This window comes from Heterocephalus glaber, unplaced genomic scaffold, assembly GCF_053883595.1.
Source record: "Heterocephalus glaber isolate CG9 unplaced genomic scaffold, H.glaber_assembly_v1.0 deba00001472, whole genome shotgun sequence".
Taxonomy (NCBI): Eukaryota; Metazoa; Chordata; class Mammalia; order Rodentia; family Bathyergidae; genus Heterocephalus; species Heterocephalus glaber.
Genome location: NW_028258315.1, coordinates 1295973 through 1314556, shown reverse-complemented (window position 1 = coordinate 1314556; position 18584 = coordinate 1295973). Strand labels below are relative to the sequence as shown.

The following is an 18584-nucleotide window of genomic DNA, read 5'->3' as shown; positions in this document are numbered from 1 at the left end:
AGCACACTGGAAAAGACAACCGGGTAGCTCAGCTGCACAGGAGATGCCCAGGCATGCGCCCTGCGGTCTTCGGGACCTGGCCCACTAGGACCCCAATTACCACGTCACTGGCTATGCGGGTTGGAGTCCTCTGCGGGCTTTGGACTCCGGGGTTCCTCCCAGTATTGCAGATAGGTAAATTAATTAGATATCTCGTAGACAGTTAGACAGGGCCAGCCAGGAGGAGCCAACGTGGAGGACAATCAAGACAGTCACTGAAGGCCAGCATGGTAAAGGAGGAAACTACCACCCCGAGTGCTTGCCCTAGGGATGAACAGCAGTGACTGGCGTTCTACATAGGCAGACCACCTGGGTGGGGGCGAAGGTCTTAGCCCAGCCCTTCCTGGGATGATCCCTGACCCACCCTTACTGAAAATCCTTTTTCGCCAGGCCACGAGACCTGCTTGCCTATTTGACCCCCATTTAATCAATGTTACCTAAGCGACTATACTTGTAATCTTATTGTTTGACTATAGTTTTGTTCCACCTTGAACCGCCTCACCTCAAGGCTTTGTCCCATAAAACCCCTGTGAGAAACAGGGTGAGCGGGCAACCCGCTTTTCAGTCCCCCTGTCTCCCTTAAAAAAGAAGCTATCTCTCTCAATACATTTTTCCTACTCTGAACCTGTTGTTCCTAGACTTCATTCTTCAATTTTAGAAAACAGGAGCTTGAGCTTTGGGTATCTAGCAGGTTTGGGAGTTGCATCTCTTCCCCTGTATCACAAGGGCCATAAAAGATCAAGAACTGCACCAGTGGATGGAGGGGCGGAGTCACACCTCAGACCTGGCCCCAGGCCAGGCCCAGACCTGTGGCCTGAAAACCCTCAAACTGGTCCCCTCGGTGGTGCCCGAGTTCTCACAGGCCCAGAAGAGCTCTGTGGGTGGAGCTTGTCTTTTCTCTTTCAAGAGAATCCTTGGTCCTGCTGCTGCTCAAGCCTTTGTTCAGACCAAGAACTGGACAGCAGCCCAGCATGGTGATGGGGGAAATCTCTCCAGGCCGCTCCTCAGCCTTGAGGAAGAGCCCGAACCAGGGGGAATTTGTCCTTCAGGAATCAGATGCCAGCACCGGGCAGGGTGGGTATGGAGCTGCCTCCTTCTTCTTTCTGCTTCTCTCCATCCAGCCAGAAGCCGTGCACCTGGGACGTGGGGTGTGCAGTGCCCGGCCTCACTGAGCAGCACGCAGCAGCATGAGTGACAAACATGTCTGCGCACACAAATCAGGGGACGGGACCCGGGCCTTCATGCTCGGCTACAGCCCAGCGCTGCTTCTTTTTTTCTTTAACAAATTTTATTTTATTTTATCCCTTCTTCCCCCTCAAACCTTCTCCCCTCCCTATGTACAAAGCTGCTTCCATTTTTCCTTCCATTTTCACCTTTTCCTTGTCCCTCCCTTCCTTTTTCCCTCACTCCTCCCCTTTCCCTTCCCACTTGAGCACTTTTCCCCCAATTCCCAACATCCATTCTACATCCCAGTCCTTACTTCCACATTCAGTTTCCCGCACCAGAGACCATCGGTATGGCATTTCAACAAGTGCGTCCATCCATTTAGCTGTAAACGTCTGAAGCTCATCCTTCTTTAGGGCAGGGCGGTACTCCACTGTGTAAAAAGCCCATATCTCTTTTATCCATTCCTTAGTTGATGAGCCCAGCCCTTCTTCATTTCTTGTTTTGACAGGATCTTGTTCAACTGCTCAGGGTGGGTTCACACTTGCAATCCTCCTGCCTCAGCCTCCCAGTGTTAGATTACAGGTTTGGACCACCATTCCTGGCTAATCTCAGCACTTTACGGAAACTGAGCAGAGACAAAGGGACGATTTCAGGACGTGCTGGGACAGAGGTTCCCACCATTGGAAGGTAGGCAAATGATTTCGGGGACACAGAGAAAGACACGCAAAGGTCGTTTGGCTGCAAGATGTCTTTCCTTGGGCGCTGAGGAAGACCCTAATTACCATGTCGCTCACTAAGCAGGTTTGCCGCCTCGGGAAGGGCTTTGAAAGTCGCACTGACCCAGACCTGACACAAAAGTTCCAACAGTCGCCTGAACAGGGGCTTGAACCCTGGACCCTCAGATTAAAAGTCTGATACTCTACCGACTGAGCTGTCCAGGCTCCATGTTGCGGCTCTTAATGCGTGGTATAGAATGACTCGTAGATCACCACTGGGCCCCAGGCTGCGAAAACGCCCGTTCTTGGGAGAGCGGGTCGTCCACTCGGCAGGGACGGTCCCCGAGGACGGCCCCGCGCGGTGCTGGAAACCTAGGGATGAGGCAAACCCAACCCAAAACGAGAGCGGGTGGGGAGGGGGAAGCGGGAGAGCGGCTGCTGTTCACGCTGGGCGGAGAAGAACCCGGCAGAGGCGGGCCCGCCCCGCCCCGCCCCGCCCCGCCCCGGCTCCCTCTGCTCCCTCGCGTCTCCCCCGCCCTCCAAACCCTTGCTGCGAACGCCCCGCCCCTGGCTCCGGGCCCTCGGGACGGAGGTCGAGCGACTTCCCGGGCACAGGGCGCAGCGCAGTGTGGGCTCCGCCCGGCGGGCCTGCACGCTGCTGAGCCCGGGAAACACCCGCTTTCCAGGGCGTAGCGAGGCCGAGAGGCGAGAGGCTCTGCGGACGCGGGAGAGAAACGCCCGAGCTGAACCCGCGTGCGAAGAGCCGGGCGCCGGGACAGCAGCAGGGACGCCCGGAAGACGGGGTGCGCCCTCCGGCCTCGGCGAGGGGGACCCACGCGTCGCCACCCGGGCCACAGCTGCGGTCGCCGCACTGGCGGGGCCACGTCTGCCCCCCAGGTCCCGCCCCGCGACTCGGGTGGGGCGGCGCTGGGGCTCCGAGCTGCGCTCCCTGCGGTCCGTGGCTGCCGGCCGCCTCCCCCTGCGCCCCGTCCTTTCCCACAGCTGCTTTTGCAAGGCGACGCCGGCCTCTCGGCCCCGCCCCTCCTGGCGGCCGCTTGCCCCCGACCCGGGTCGGCACCCGCTGCGCCGGTGGCGGCGCCGGAGAGCACAAACGCGCAGGTTTCTATTCTGTTTTCCTTCTTGGGCGCCCGCCTACCTCGGAATGCACCCTGCGTGCTTTCAAAGGGCAGAAGGCCCGCGAGGGAAGGTTGTGCCGTCCCGGGAGGAGAACTCGAGGAAGAGTGACGCCCGGCGTGGAGAGCTCGGATCCACTCTCGGGGCCGCGCGTGAGGCCCCGGCTGGGCCGAGGGCGAGGCAGGAGGAGCTCCGGGTGGGGCGGAGCTCGTCCCCGACCCCGCTCGCAGTTAAATGAGTCACCAGAAGGTCGTGTCCCCGGCTCCCTGCCCCGTCCGCCCGTCTCCGCCGCCAGGCGTTCTCGGATGTCTACTCCGCCCCGCGGGAGCGCACTGTCCTTGGGAAACCGGTCAATCCGTGTGCTTCTGCGTCCTGAGTTTTGCAGCCCACGAGCCTGGCCGCCTTTAGGTCGCCTGGTGACCTGTGGGGGCTCCGCGTGACCCCGTGGGTGTCCATGGCGCCCGGACCCACTGAGGAGGGGCGACTCCTGTCCGCCTGGCCTCCACCTCCTTGACCCTGAGCCGAGGCGGCGCCGGCTTCTGGAGGAAAGCGCGGGGGGTCCCGGGCCCCCAACTCGAAGCTTTTGTCGGTCGAGGGTTCGAGCTCGGGAAGCGCCTCTCTGCGCAGCGAGGGTGTTCGCAGGGCTGGATCCAAGGGTCCCGGCCGGTGGCCAGGAAGAGACTTGAGGTGAACCCATCCCGGCAGGAAAGAAAAGGGAGGGGAAAAAAATATGTGTCAGAAGTGGGATTCGAACCCACGCCTCCACTTGGAGACCAGAAACCCCGGGACGGGAAGCAGAGCTTGAGTCTGGCGCCTTAGACCACTCGGCCATCCTGACACCTGGAAGTTAGTGACAAGGGGTCTCAGCTACCAAGCTCTATCCCGGGGCTAGTGATGGCTTAGTGACAGTAGCTGCCGCGGACCGCAAAGTGGACACGCAGGGAGCGCGGGGTCACTGCCGGGTCACTGCAGAGCCGGGCCGTGCTCAAGGGTAGGGAGATCGGGACTCGGGACGCTGGAGATCCCACACTCCCCAGGAGCCCCGGCCTCCCTGCCAGCTGTACTCAACCCCCCTCTGGTCCCCCTTTCTTTTAGACAAAGTTTCTTGGTGTATCTCAGGCTGGCCTTGAACTATGTGGCCCAGCAATTCTCCTGCCTCAGCCTCCCAAGTGCTGGGATCGCAGGGTGTACCACCACACCTGGAAGATTTTACTTTTTAATGAACCCTCTTCATACGAACGGTGAAATTGCAATATGCAAAATTTACAATGTGCACTTTGGTAAACGCACGTGTTGGGATTTTGTGTTACAGTTAAAGTCCATGCATATGTAAATGCAAACCTCTGAATATGAATTAAACACTTGAAAATAGATATTTTCAAAATGTAAGATGAAAAAATGTAAGGTGGTTATGGAATTGCAACTGACCTGTTTCATAATTTTCTACTAAGATCTATGTACATATGGTTAATGCTGAGATGATGCCTTGAAATTCGCATGTTGTCCGTCAGTGTGTTCTGTGGGGTTTCCCATCAGCATCACCGGCAACACCAGCATCACCATTACCAGCGTTACCACCACCATCACTCCAGCGCTAGAGAGGGACCCCACCTGTGCGTGCTGGACAGGCCCTGGCTGGGCCCCACTGTCAGCCCACTCCAGCGTGCTAACCACGGTGCCCCCTTAAACATCTGAAGAGCTTTGTGGTTGTCCTTATGGGGAGTATGGGCCGCACACCTTTGTATACTTGTACCCAATACACACCTACCACACACGCGCACACAGACCTGTAGCATATTGTGTGGTGTTCATAAGATGAAAGGTGGAACATGGGCTGTTTTCTAAAATCCAGATTTGCAGCCGGAGACCTGAGCCTGGTGGATGGCAACGGGGTCAAAGCGTCTTTGGGGCATTGCCCACAGACTGGTGTGTGTGTGGGGGGAGTACCGGGCATAGGAACAGGCTGCTGGTCCACTCCCAATTCTCTCTCTGAATTCTACCTGGAGCCTTCACACCAAGCCACATCCCTAGCCCCTTTTACTTTTTCATTTTGAGGCAGTCTGGCTAAGTCATTAAATTGCTCACACTGCAGGAGCTTGTGATTCTCCTGCCTCAGCCTTCCAGAGTGCTGCGATTACAGGCATGAGCCACCATGGTGAGCTTCTCTCTTCCATCTTTGCTCTTTTCTCCTTCATCGCTGTCTTCTCACAACTCCCCCATCTTTCTTGTTTGTTGAGAGAGGGGCTCAATAAGTAGTTCAGGCTGGTCTTGAACTATGTAGCGCAGCCTGGCCGGAAACTGGTAGAGATCCTCCTGCCTCTGCCTCTCTAGCGTCGAGATTACCGGACACCCTCTGAAGAGTCTTCTGTGATTCTTGAGTCTGGCCTGAGAAACCCTTGGTGAAAGAGGAGGCGTCTCATAAAAAACTGGAGGTCAGCTCTACCTTCCCGCGCCGGACGTCGCACACGCAAGTCCGCCCGGCGGCCCCCTGCGGAAGGCGCCGCCTCTGAGAGGGAGGTCAGGACAGCGCTCTTCCCCCGCGCCGGTGCTGCCGGCGAAGCCCTCGCTGGACGCGGCCCGAGGTGAGGTCCGCAGCGGGGAGCCAGGCCGGGCCCGGAAGCTCGCAGCGACACTGGGCGCGCGTTAACATCAAGGCGGTGAGCACAGAGAGGCCCGAGGGACTCCTGAGAAAGCGGCGTCTGTCGCCGGGCTCTGCCTTTGTCCCGAGTGGCCGCGAAGGGCTGGTCCCGGAGACCCCCGAGGACGCCCCAGTCGGCTCACGCGGATGGCACAGTGGTCGCGCAGAACCCGCGCGCGCAGATCCCCGGGGGAGCGCGGCGTCCTCACAGCTGCGCGCCCCGGGGTCCGAGGGTCGAGGCAGCCGCGCGCGTCCAGCGCAGACCCCGCCTTCCCACCCGCGCTTCTCTCCGTTGAGCTGCAGTCGGGGGACCCGCCGGCCACCTGGGAACCTCAGAATCGGACCAATCCCAGCTTCTCGGCGTGGACCGGATCCCGGAATGTCCCGGCGTCCACGCTGGAGCACGAGACGCGGAGGCCTTCATTCCCCCCGTGCCCAGGGATGCCCCGTCCCGAGGGTCTGCGACTCGGTCCCGCGTGCACCCTGGATCTGCCGGGATGCCGGCTGCACTTAGGGCCTCATGGGCCTCGCCTCTCCCGCCAGCCGAGCCCCGCGCCCGGCCCGGCCCCGCGCTGAGGAGCAGCGAGGGGGACCAGCAAACCACCTGGACGCCAACACCCTCTCCCAAAATTATACTTAAATGCATAAGGATAAACAGGCGTAGGAAGGCTCCGTAGCTCAGGGGTGAGAGCACTGGTCTCGTAAACCAGGGGTCGTGAGTTCAAGTCTCACTGGGGCCTTGTACGAAGTGCTTTGTAATTTGGAAGTATGAGTGCTTCTGTTTTACCCAGTCTTCCAAGAAGAGAGAAACAGGTTATTTGTAAAAGTAGAAAAACAGGAAAATAAAGCTGTTGCGCTCTCTGAGCTGTTGGTGATCCCCGAAATTCAGCCATAGGAATCCTTGAAGAGCCAACTAACGCAATTAGTAGCACAAGACTATGGCTAGTAAATGCATCTTCCAAACGAACTTCTTTGGTCACTTGCAACCTAGAGTACCGACTGCTTAGCACCGTGGCCTCACGTTACCGTGCTGTACTTGGGGTTTTGTCACCCCTACCCGAGGGACGCGGAGCGCGCTGCGTTCAGGCGTCACACTTGATTGGACACCTGGAGCCCCGCAGCGGACGGGCCACGCCCACCGAGGGGAGAACGCGCCGGGCAAACCCGCAAGTTCAGAAAGGCAGCCGCAGCTCACGCACTTATTGCCTGTGTTTGCAAATACTGCGAGAGGCGGGAGGCCTAAAGCTCGCCTACAAGCCGAGGAACCAAAGGCAACTGATGCAGAAAAATAAAGAAGGGAGCGCAACCCTGATAAAGACCCTACCTACATGGGGACACCAGGCCTCCCGATCTCAACTCACCTCCTCACACTCGGAACTGTGCTGCCTCTGAAACATCCACAAAAGTGAGTCGCTTACACCAACTGCTAAAGCCAGCAACCTAGCTCATGGAGTAAGGCGTGATGGGCTTGCCTGCCACCGCATTTGTACTAAATAATTAATGATAGGATAATGCCCTTAAGACACGAGTGAACTCCTCAAAAATGTGCTTTGGATCTCAGAACAATCGGACACACTTTATGGCACCAGCGTTGAAAATTCCACTTTAAAGCACTGAAGAATCAGGGCAGGCACTGGCGATTCATTCCCAGCAACACAGCTGGAGCAGCTGCCTGCGGCAACCTAGGCCTGTAGTTGCTCCAAGTCCTCTGGAAACCTCATGCTCCTCCCCGCCTTCTGAGTTCCTCCAGAATTCAAGTCAAGCATCACTTCCCCTTCAATCTAGACCAGAGCTGCTTTTTCTTATCATTCACACATCTTTATGTAGCATACGCTGCATACTAGCTAGTACAAAGTGAGGTCACATCCGTCCCTTCTTACTAAAATTAATTCTTTTGAGTTGGAGCTAAGCCCCCGTTAAGGCTGAAGTACCCCAAGCCTCATGCGGTCATAGGTGGGGCTTTTCAGAGGTAGCTGGCTGTAGAGTGAGTGACATGGGGATTAAGGGCGGGTGATCACTAAATCAGTGCACTGATTGGTTTGGCACGCCCTAAACCCAGTAGCCTAGAGTATAAAGAGAAGCAAAAAGAAGCTGGTAAGGTCATTTGGTGCCTTCTGCCTGCCATGAACTATTTCTCCCCTGTGATCCCCCTCTGCCATGCCACCCACCCATCTCTACAAACTGTGAGCAAATAAACCTTTCCTCCTTTAACTTTGGGTGTCGGGTATTTTGTCTCAGCAAGTAACTAAGACAATTGGTTAAAATGCTATTAATTTCATAGGATCATTGGTTATTTTAAAAAGGCAACACACTGAACAAAATAAACCCCTGTCAGTACTGTAGACTTTCATTGGTTTGACATCCTTTTGGGGAAATGGGCTTTTAAAAATTTTTGTCATCTGCTTATTCTTAAGTGTAGTGTTTTGTTCTTATTTTGTAATTTTAAATAGAGAGAGAGAGAGAGTGTTACAAGAGACCACCGAATGTGTCTGTGTAGGACACACTGCTGATGGTGACCAGGATGACTGGGTCCCTCAAGCAGTCACTCAGTACACAGTCCTAATGTACTGGCTGCTTAGTTCAGGTTGGCCTTGAACTTTCGGCAATCTTCCTGCCTCAGCTCCCTAAGTGCTCGGATCACAGGAGCGTGTCACTTTGCGTGCACACACACACACACACACACACACACACACACACATCCTGACGTTGGAATACCCATCTTTACTTCATGATGACTGAGCTCAAATATACAAACTGCTAATTTGCTGATACTCAGATTTCTAGAATTCACTCTCAGAATAAACTCTTGTGGGTTGATGGAGAAGAAAATATAAAAAGAATAGAGTGAAATGAGGCAGATGGCTTCTGTTTCAGGTCCGAGGTGGAATGGAGACACCTTCGCCTCCCTCTTGGCCCAGCACAGGTGGGAACCCTGGGCACGGAGTCCGGTGTGCCCAGGAAGGAAGGATGTGGCTGGGAGAGACCTGAAGACGGCACGGTGCTGGGTTCCCTGGGATCCCACATGGCCCAGGCAGTGCTGGAGAGGCCACCAGACCTGGGACACTGGCGGAACAGCGCCCACTCTTGTGAACCCTGACTCAGGAAAGGGCAGCCTGGCAGGGGCGCAAAGCCAGGTGGCACCTGGGCTCTGCAGCGCAGTCACCCTGCAAGCCCTGCCAGTTCCCCAGGAGGCAGAGCCCTGAGGGACCTCGGACCTCCAGGCCTCCGTGGAGGTGCTGCTCAGTTCCCAGAGTCCCCACGGCCCACAGAAAGGGCCAGCTGCAGGGGAGCGGAGCTATCTCCCCACAGCCACGCACGGGCCGGGGCCTCGCTCCAGCCAAACAGCCGGGCAGCCCAGAAGACACTGGTCCCTCCTTCCGTGCCGACCGTGGCCCGGATCCCGTGACCACTCGAAGTAGTTGGTCCTTACCCATTGGTTCATTAGTTTTACCCTGAAGGGCTGATTCTCGAAACGCCACAGGCACTGGACCCGGTGGGAGGAAACGTTATTCAGTCTTCCAGCAACGCCGGCTGTCCTTAGACTAGGATGGACACTGGACACTGTGACCTCTGCCAGCGACCCTGCCGACGGCTCCAGACCCTTCCTGAGTTAAAATCAGGTATAGAAGTCCCAGCGTGTCACCCCAGGTGTGGACTCGACCCCTGCTCAGTGGATCACCAAACTCCTCTCTTTTCTGTATTCTGTGACCCCTGGCAAACTCCTTTATTTTTTTCTTTTGAGACAGGGTCTCACTCTCACTATGTAGTTCAGGCTGGCCTGGCCTTGAACTCATGGTGATCTTCCTGCCTCAGCTTCTCAAGTGCTGGGATTACAGGTGCGCACCTGCACACCCTGCCTGCACACCCGCCTGCACACCCTGCCTGCACCAGCCAGCTTTAACAAGCCTCCAGCCAGGGTGAGCAGCCAAGATCTAGCGGGGATCTGAACCCCTCTCCTGAGGAGGCTGCAGTCCAGGCTGCAGACCTGGGCTCACCCATGGCTCCACACTTCCAAGATGGCAGTGGGAAGCACCCCTCGTACCAAGCATAAAGCTTAAATGAGAACACACAGTCCACAAAACCAACACCCAGATCACACAGATGTTGAAATTATTAGAAAGAGCTGCCAGAAAAAGTGTTTCAATGAGCAATTAAAAATGTGCTTGAAATAAATGAAAAGATTGTCTTACCATGGAAATAGAAAAGCTAAATGAAAATTCTGGACTGAAAAATATAATAACAAAGAATAAATATCGATGGATGGACTCAACAGCAGGGCGCAGAAGATAGAAAAAGGAATTGGTGAACTTGAAGATAAAACAATAGAAATTATCCAATGGGAACAGCAGAAAGACAACTGTGGCCAGGCATGGTGGCTCTTGGCTGTAGTCCCAGCTACTCGGCAGGCTGAAGCAGGAAGAGGGAGAGGCCCAGGCCAGACTGGGCTACGCAGTGAGACCTGGTCTCAAAAAGCAAGGACAAAGACAAGCAAAATAAGTAAACTGAAAAGTGAAACAGAGCCTCAGGTGACTGTAGGAGTATAACGATGTGAGTTCAGAGCATTATAGCTCCAGAAGGAAAAGAAAAAAAATAAATCTAATGATGAATATATTCAATTAATAATAGGTGAAAATTTATCAAATTTGGCAAAAGAAGGGGCTGGGAATTTGGCTCATTGTGCTGTGCCTGCCTGGCAAGTGGAAGGTCCTGAGTTCAATTCCCAGTACCACAAAAAAGAGAAGAAAATGCCAAAAGACATAAACCTACAGGTTCAAGAAATTGAGCACCCCCAAGTATGATGAACCCAGGGGCTTGGGTATGCAGGGTGCAGGGAAGGAATTTAACCAGATGCCAAGAGCAACGGGTGGTGCAGATGAGGGAAACCCTTCCCTGTGCCCTCTCAGTGTCGGGCCCCGGGGGCCTTGGACGCCCCAGCGTTCTTGCTCGTACACCTGCGAGGCCGTGGGAGCTGCCTCGGAGTCCAGGCCCCTCCGGGGCTGCTCCTCCTCTCGCTCCCAGCAGGCGTGGGGACGTCTCGCTCCGGGATTCCTGTGTCTGCACTGAGGCCTGCGGTCCACACGGAGCAGCACCGTCTCCAAGTCTGAGGGGAGCCATGAGGTGCATTTGGTCTCTGCCTGAGCGTGGTGTTGGGACAGTGCCTCCTCCGCTCAGTTCCCAACATGTCACCTTCCAAACTCATCCACGGCCCCCTTGTTACTGCCAACACCAAGAGCTCGTAACATTAACTTGCAATCCGCTTTCTTCTGCAGCACCACAGACGTGTGCTTATGAAGGCTGTATGAGCCGCTGCTGCCCTCCTTGGTGAGAGCCATTTCATATCCAATCACACACTGGGAGTCTCTCAGGATCTCATGCTTAAAGAACAGTTTCTCCAAGTGGTGGCGCATGCCTGTAATCCCAGCACCAGAGAGGCTGAGGCAGGAGGATCACCATAAGTTCAAGGCCAGCCTGGGGCCACAGTGAGACCCCGGCGAAGAAGAGACTTATTACTCCCCTGGTGGCTTTTCGGCTCTGGGTCCAGCCTCACGCTGTGAGCACTGTCCCCGGGGCCACAGACATGGCTCGGGTCAGGGTCTGGCCGCCTGTCCTCGCCCACGGGGGCTGCTGTACCAGGAGGAACAGCAACCCCCATCTTGCAGCCTGGAGGCTGAGCAGCCCAAGGCCAGGATCGAGGGCTGGGCGGAGTTCCAGGATGCACCTGGAGGGCCTGAACATTCACACCCCCACCCTGCAGCGTGGTGAGCCCTCCCAGGCGCTACAGTGGCTCCGGCCCAGTGAGTCAGCTCTAGCTGTTCCGCCAGGGCCGGGCCTCTCCCGCGGGGCCGCGGCGGGAAGGTAGGAACTTCTCTGGTGTCGCGGTGTCACCCGCAGCCTGCCTGCTTCTGACTGGTCCTCGCCTCGGGTGCCACTTCAGACCTGTGCACCACTCAGTCCCGCTAGGTGCCTTGTGGTGGAGTCGGCACCACACGGTGCTCCTGACGCAGAGATGATTCGACAGAACCTGTGTGCTGCACCTGGACCGAGGAGCCCGGGCGGCCTTGGACGTGGAGGCCCGGAAATGCACGGCGGTGGCCAGTGCGCAGGGTGAGAGGCGCGCGGCCTCGGCCTGCCCACGGTGCCAGACTGCGGCGCTGCCGCCGGGCTGCTGCTGGCGCGGGAGGGTTGGGGACCCGGGCACCGAGGCGCCGCAGCCCTGCAGCAAGGCCCGGCCGCCCCGCCCCGCGCCGCCCCTCGGCTGTAGAGCGCGCGCGGCGGGCGCGGGAAAGCATGCTCCAGTGGCGCAATCGGTTAGCGCGCGGTACTTATACAGCAGTATATGTGCGGGTGATGCCGAGGTTGTGAGTTCGAGCCTCACCTGGAGCATGTTTTCTTCCCTTCGCGGCTTCAGGCCGGCAGCGGCCGAGTCTTTTCCTTAGAGAAGAGTCTGGCGAGGTTTCATTTTCCACACACGGAGCGCCGGTTCCTGTGCGGAGGAGACATGGGGTCCGTTCCAAGCGTGGGGAGGAAATTCAGAGCAGGAGGCAAGTGGGCTGCGGCTCCTCCGGAGCCCGCGGCTTCTCGGAAGGCCCTGCCCCAGTCCCGGGGCGCCTGGCTCGGCCGAGCGCAGCCCGCGCTCCTCCGCGAAGCCAGACGGGGAGAGAGGCCCGTGTCCCCCAGCAGCGCCGCGCCGGGCGTCGCTTCCTGGTTTCGCGCAGAACAACGGCCCCTTGTGGAGACCGCGCCGCCGCTCGGCCGAGACCGGGGCCCTGGCCAGCTGCGCCGCCGGCTCCCTCAGCGCTCGGCCCTCGCCCTCGCCCTGGTCCTGTCGCCTCCCGCCCCCGTCTCCCGACACAGCCGCCTGCGCGGGGCGGGCGAGCGGCGTCAGCCCCAGGCGCAGAGGCCCGGGTGACGGAGCCCCGGGGTCCGCCCCGCGCCCGCTTCTTTCCGGTTCCCTGCTTCAAACCCTGCTGGCTCAGAAGCCCTTCCCACACCCCGCCTTGGCCGGCTGAGTATCCCGCAACCCAGTGGAGGTGCCTCGTAAAATTCCGCACCACAAATCCATCCCTTCTCAGCCCGGCACACACCGCTGGTCTTGGGGTTCTACATGCACTGAGAACAGCCTTCCTGTGCCACCCGTGAGACCCCTTGGCCCTCAGCAAGCACCTCAGAGGGGCTCGGTTCCTCGGTTGTGGGCGGTGGCACCTCCATTCCCCCTGGGCCGGGACCATCCCTGGTCCTGCCCAGATTGGGCCGTTGCACTTTCCCTGGACCTTAGCCGTGGGGCGGTAACACCAGGAGTGCCGGGCCTGGGGGATCCCTGTCCTCACTGTGCAGGAGTCGGCGGGCCTCTCCCTGCTGTGGCACAAGGCTCCTCGGTGTCACCGGAGCCCTCTGCTTGGCCTTGAACTCCCAGGCGTGAGGAGCCACGAGGCATTGTGGTGCTGACTGCAGTTTGGTAGAATCCTCGTGAGGAGGCTGCCTTCCTTCCTCAGGTGCAGACGGCCGTGCCCATGAGCACAAGAACAGAAGTCGACCCTTCCAGCAGGTCAGGAGGGACAGACGTAAGAGTGCCACTTGACTCCCCCCATGTCCACCGCTTGACTCCTGGGCCTGTGACTGCTATCATGGGAGCACAGGGCTGTGCTACCTGCCACACGGGGCCCCAGGATGCGGACACTGTGACTGTGTCCTCAGAAGGCCCTTCCATGAGTCCATCAAGCCACTGCCTCAGGGTGGTGAGGGCCGTGAGACCACGGCAGTCCTTGAGCCTGGGGCCTTGGCCACGCTTCCCGTGTGGTGCTCGAGTCCCTTCCGGCCCCAGTGCTGTGCAATTGGCATTTTGCAAGTCCATCAGCGGTTGTTATGGCAGAAGCATTGCAGGGAAGTTCAAACTACACCTCGAGGAAGTGTCTGCCTCAGGAAGGACGATACTTTCCCCCTTCTGGGGTACAGTCTGCCTGCCACCAGGCTGCAGGCCACTCTGCCCAAGGAATGTCCTCCGCAGGAGCTCAGGTTGGTTTGTGCAGCCGGCGGAGTGGGCATTTAGCTGTGGCTGCAGGCAAGCAGCCTGGCGAGTGGACGCCCATCTGTGCCGCCAAAGCCACTGTGTTCATGAGCCATGGCGATGGCGGGGTGCTCGAGGAGACTGGCATCCGTGGGACAGGATACCCCCTGACTGGCTCCTCTTCGGAGGTCTCCCTCAGTGAGCATTTCCACGAGGCACAGAATCACTCCTGCTCTTCACTCAGCGGGGTCTAGACCCATACTGCTCTCCCAGAGGCCTTTGTCACCAACTTCCTAACCATTTTCCTCCCAAGTCCCCGCCCATTCAGCCAAATGCTGGCCTTAGCCATGAGCTGGCCTGAACTCACAGGCAGGCGGTGGCCGGCCGCACACAGCTGACACTGTCCACTGACGTTCCTCCCCTTCGCTGTCCTTCCGGACCTCCCAGGCAGGGGGCGCTACTTTCAAGCGGCTCCTGCGTGCCAGACAGAACCCGCTGGAGACCTGCTGAGTCCTGGCCGCTTCTGTCCTGATGACAGGAAGCCCCAGGGAGGCCGCGACGCAGGCGGGGGAGAGGAAGCCGTGTGGGAGGCGTAGGGACCACGGGCCCCAGGGCCTCTTCTCGATGCAACTTCCTTTGCCTTCAGGCCCCGCTCCGGCCAGATAACATAGCCGCTGGCAGCAGTGGTCTAGTCAGATCGCCCGCCTCGGGATGGGCAGTTGAGGTCATGGGGCCTTGGTGGCCCCGATTCTGTGGCCCGGCAGCAGGCCAAGAGCTGTCTTGAAAGGAGAGTGTCCTGTGCACGACGGGGAGGCATGAGCTCCACACGCCCAGGCACAGCGAAGGCTCCACACCGCCAGGGTCAGACCTGCGGCCTCACCAGCCCGAGGGGCGCCCTGTCAGCCTGTGCAGTGGCAACACTCGCCATCCCCCTGGAGGCTGCCTGCTGTCACCCCTGATCCCATCATGTTCCTGCTGTGAGCCCCGGACACAGAGCCACACAGGGACCCTCACAGATGCTCAGCGTCGTGAATGGTTCATCTCAAGGTCCCCCGCTCAGTGATGGCTGTGAGGCCGAAGCCACACAGTAACATCTGGTTTCTCTAAGCCTTTGCGTTCGTTCCTCTACATCAAACCGAGGGACCTCAGCTCCATCAGTCTGCTAACAGTGGGCACGACTCAGCCAAGCACCACATGAGCTCCCTTTCCAGCACCCTGAGCCTGGCATTGAATGCAGAATCAATCTTTCTCGGATCCGTCTAAGCCAGCTTCACAGCCCTCCCGACTGTCCCTCACCCGCAACACCCAGGCCTGCCTGTCCCCAGTTTCCAAGAATAAATGAGGCAAGCTCTTTTGAACTGTAGTGTGGCTTCTCCCGGCTGCAGTGTGCACCCCACCTTGAGGGTCCTGCTGTGACTCAGTTTATTACCAGAGCAGAGAGAGGACTAGGGAGGGGCCTGAGGAGAATGGGCTTCATTCTGTAGGCATCGCAAAGTTCAGCAGCAACGTCAGGGTTGGGAGGCAGACACTGCTGGCTTTGCCAGTGCACATCTAAGGTAGGAGATGGGAAACAAAGATCAGGTAGAAGAGAGACAAGGAAAATGCAGGCCTTCCCATGTGTGGTGGTGCCTGTCTGTGATCCCAGCACCTGGGAGGCTGAGGCAGGAGGCTCTCAAGTTGGAGAGCAGCCTGCCCTACCTAGAGAGAGCCTGTCTCCAATCAATCAGTCAGTTAATCAATAGATAGGAAACTGTACATCTACACTTGATCTTAGCCAAAAGGCCGAGAAGCGATGGAAACTGTACATCTATGGCATAATCAAAGTTACCCAATGTTATCCATGTCTATATATTTACTCCCTGGGCCCAGCACTCCCAAATCCCTTAAAGATACCCTAAGTCCATAAATTAACCTAGTTGATAAGGTAATGGGCAGGAGCTTGACCTGAAGATGAAGAAACAGAGAATGTTTTCAGGCAAAACATCTTAGCTCACCCATCCGAAGGGTTACCTCCAAGAGCACCCGACAGCTCCCGAGGACTTGTCTGACTGCCCAGTCTGTGTCCGGCTGACTCTGGCGTCACTTCTGGTGACAGGAGTCTACACACTGCTCTGTGGGCGTTGCTGCGTCCGGGGTCCTGTTTCTTCTTTCTTCTCCTTCATCTTCTTTTCTTTCTTCCTCCTCTTCCTCCTTCTCCCTCTTCCTCCTCCTCTCCTTCTTTTTCAGACAGGATCTTGCTAGGTAGTTCCTGCTGGCCTTGAGCTTACTAGGTAGCCCAGGCTGGCACTCTCCTGCCTCAGCCCCCTGAGTTCTGGGATTACAAGCATGCAACATCACACCTGGCCGCCCTGTCTCCTCTTTGGGGGACGTGCTTGGCCCTTGTCCAGTGGATTGTACATTTCCACTGGCACTAGAGGATCACTTCTGCTGGAAGTAGGGAGACCCCTTCCACTAATAAGGAAGACTGATGTGGATGCTCCTCTGGAGGCTGAGGCAGGAGAATTGCATGTTTGAGCCCAGCCTGGCAACATATGGAGAGCTCATCTCAACACAAGAATTTTAAGAAGGGGTGGGACTCGCCTCGGCACTCCCTGGGTTCCATCGCCAGTGACACGAATAAGCGCGCGCACACACACACACATCAGGGGGTCCGTGTCCCCAGCTCCACTGAAGCCCCCCAAAGCCCCTCCCACCTCAAAGACCCCTCCATCTTCCTCCATCGCTGCCCTGCCGTGTGTAGACGCCTTTGGAGTCGGGTGTTCCACTTCTCTTATAATTCAGCCAGTCTGCGGAGGAGGACTTGTGTGATTTTCAGCAGTTTCCAGCCACAGCCAGAGGACAAGAATCCCGAGGCGCACACCCAGATGCTTAGATCCCGGTGCTTGAGCCTCGAGTTTGGACTCCTTTCTCATCCCTTGCTTTTCCCCGGGCGACATAGAGAGTTCAAGGCCAGCCTGGACTACATAGCAAAACTCCAAACACCTAAATACACAAATAAAAGAAAGGGCAAAAACTTGATCTTAGAATTAAGAAAGATTCAGAGAGTTCAAAGAATGTCTTTAGGCAAACATCTGAGATCAGCCACCTTTGGAAATCCAGTGGAGCAGGCCCACACCGGTCACCTGTCCTCTGAGCCATTATCTTCCTATCTGTGGGTGGGCCATTGATTTTCTCCTGGGGTTTGAGCCTGGACCTTTGTATAGATTCACAAATTCCATAAATTTCCACCCCACACGCACATAAACATTCAGAGCTCCACCCTAAAATGCACCTCTCTTGCGGGCCCACACTATGTTGTTCATCAAGTGTGGGCTTTAATTCCCCCCATCAGCCTTTCTCCGCCTCTCACTGACTCACCCAGGAATCCCCACTCTGTGACCGAGGTCAGTGAGCCACACCGACCCGGGGGTCTCGGGTGAGTCGAGATCCCCTGGGGACCTCACCTGGGGAACCTCCTCAGACCCATCCGATGATGTTATGGCTCATATCTCCATGTCCTCTGAAGCCGGTGCGCTTACAGGCAGGGCTTTTAGGAGGTGGCTGGATCTAAGGTGTGAGCACAGATTAGGGGCGAGATAACTGGATTAGTCCACAATTGGTCTGGCATAGTTCTGGGTGGGCAATGGGAAGCCCTGCCCTGGAAATGGGTGGGGCCACCAAAAAGGGTTGTAGCCTGGATGGACTAAAACAGAAAGGCAGGCCCGCTGCTGCTGCCTGCTGTCCACCTGCCACAGTCTGTTTCTCCTCTCTGATGTCCCTTGCCTTGGAGGCAGCTGACTGTGGATTTGAATATATACAGTCATATTCATTTCCTAGATCCCAGTCCCAAGGAGACCCCACAGAGCACAGTGACTCTTTTTTATTGAGACAGGGACTTGCTATGCAGTTCAGGCTGGCTTGGAGCTCACTATGTAGCCCAGGCTGGCCTCAAACTCCAGGTGATCCTCCTGCCTCAGCCTCCTGAGTGCTGGGATTACAGGTGTGTGCCACCACACCCAGCCACAGGTTATGTACTGCACATTCCTTCTAATTCCTGGACCCTGGCTGTCTGTTTCCAGAAGTCACACAGCGTTCCTGACCACCATGGCCTGCAGCCCTGGGATCTCCAGGAAGATGTTCTTTACAGATCCTCCTGCTGTTCCAGAATCAAGGAAAGAAATGTATGGAGACACAGAAGTTGGGTAAAAAAACAAAGCCTTTACTTGCCACCAAGGCGGGACTGCCAGAAACTCATCTGATCAATGTCCGCGCTGTTCTTTGTTTTAACATTTCCTTTTATATCTTCTTTTAGCCATTACCTCATTCCTGGTGGCCTTAGTAAAATTTCTGTTTCTCTTTTACAACTAGTTTCTGTTAATGGTTAAAGTCACAGACATATAACAAACAGATGGTGCTTAAAACACATACATTGTAAACTACCCAAACATTTCTACTTTGCTTTTCTCCAGGTTAAATGTTATCTACAGCTAGGTTACAGGTCAAAGGTTCAGTTAGCCATCACTTTAAACAATAAGAGTTATGGGAAAGGTAAATCTTAAAGGAACATATTACTTATTCTACTTCAGCTACCTTAATAACTAACTTATAGTTCCAATTTTCTCTATCACTGCCTTGGGCTGGTCTGGTTTAAATAAAAACATGTTTCTGCCAGGGATTTAGCTCAGTGGTGCTGCTGCCTGCCTCAAGGTCCCGAGTTCCATCCCTGGTTCCAAAAAAAAAAAAATCTTTCTCACATTTTGTCTTGTAAGTTTCTTACATGATTAAAGCCTCTGAGAGGGCTTCTAAAAAAGATAGGACAACACTTCGTAACTCCAAAGTAACCTCTAAGTGAAGATGTCCACCAGTGTGCTAATCATCCGAGCTCTGGGAGTAACTCTTATGTGTG

General features: G+C 56.4%; 4 non-coding genes and 1 pseudogene across 4 annotated transcripts; 2 read left to right on the top strand and 3 right to left on the bottom strand.

The window, feature by feature from the left end:
• Positions 1-2074: 2074 nt before the first annotated feature.
• Trnak-uuu (transfer RNA lysine (anticodon UUU)) lies at positions 2075-2147 on the bottom strand. The gene has a single exon. It is a non-coding gene; the product is annotated as a tRNA-Lys (tRNA).
• A 1642-nt stretch (positions 2148-3789) lies between these two features.
• On the bottom strand, positions 3790-3894 carry Trnal-caa (transfer RNA leucine (anticodon CAA)). Its single transcript has 2 exons — positions 3857-3894; positions 3790-3835 (listed from the first exon to the last, which is right to left on the bottom strand). It is a non-coding gene; the product is annotated as a tRNA-Leu (tRNA).
• Positions 3895-6361: 2467 nt separating this feature from the next.
• On the top strand, positions 6362-6434 carry Trnat-cgu (transfer RNA threonine (anticodon CGU)). The gene has a single exon. It is a non-coding gene; the product is annotated as a tRNA-Thr (tRNA).
• A 5550-nt stretch (positions 6435-11984) lies between these two features.
• Trnai-uau (transfer RNA isoleucine (anticodon UAU)) lies at positions 11985-12078 on the top strand. Its single transcript has 2 exons — positions 11985-12022; positions 12043-12078. It is a non-coding gene; the product is annotated as a tRNA-Ile (tRNA).
• Positions 12079-15360: 3282 nt separating this feature from the next.
• Positions 15361-15493, bottom strand: LOC147826150 (U2 spliceosomal RNA; annotated as a pseudogene).
• Positions 15494-18584: the final 3091 nt, after the last annotated feature.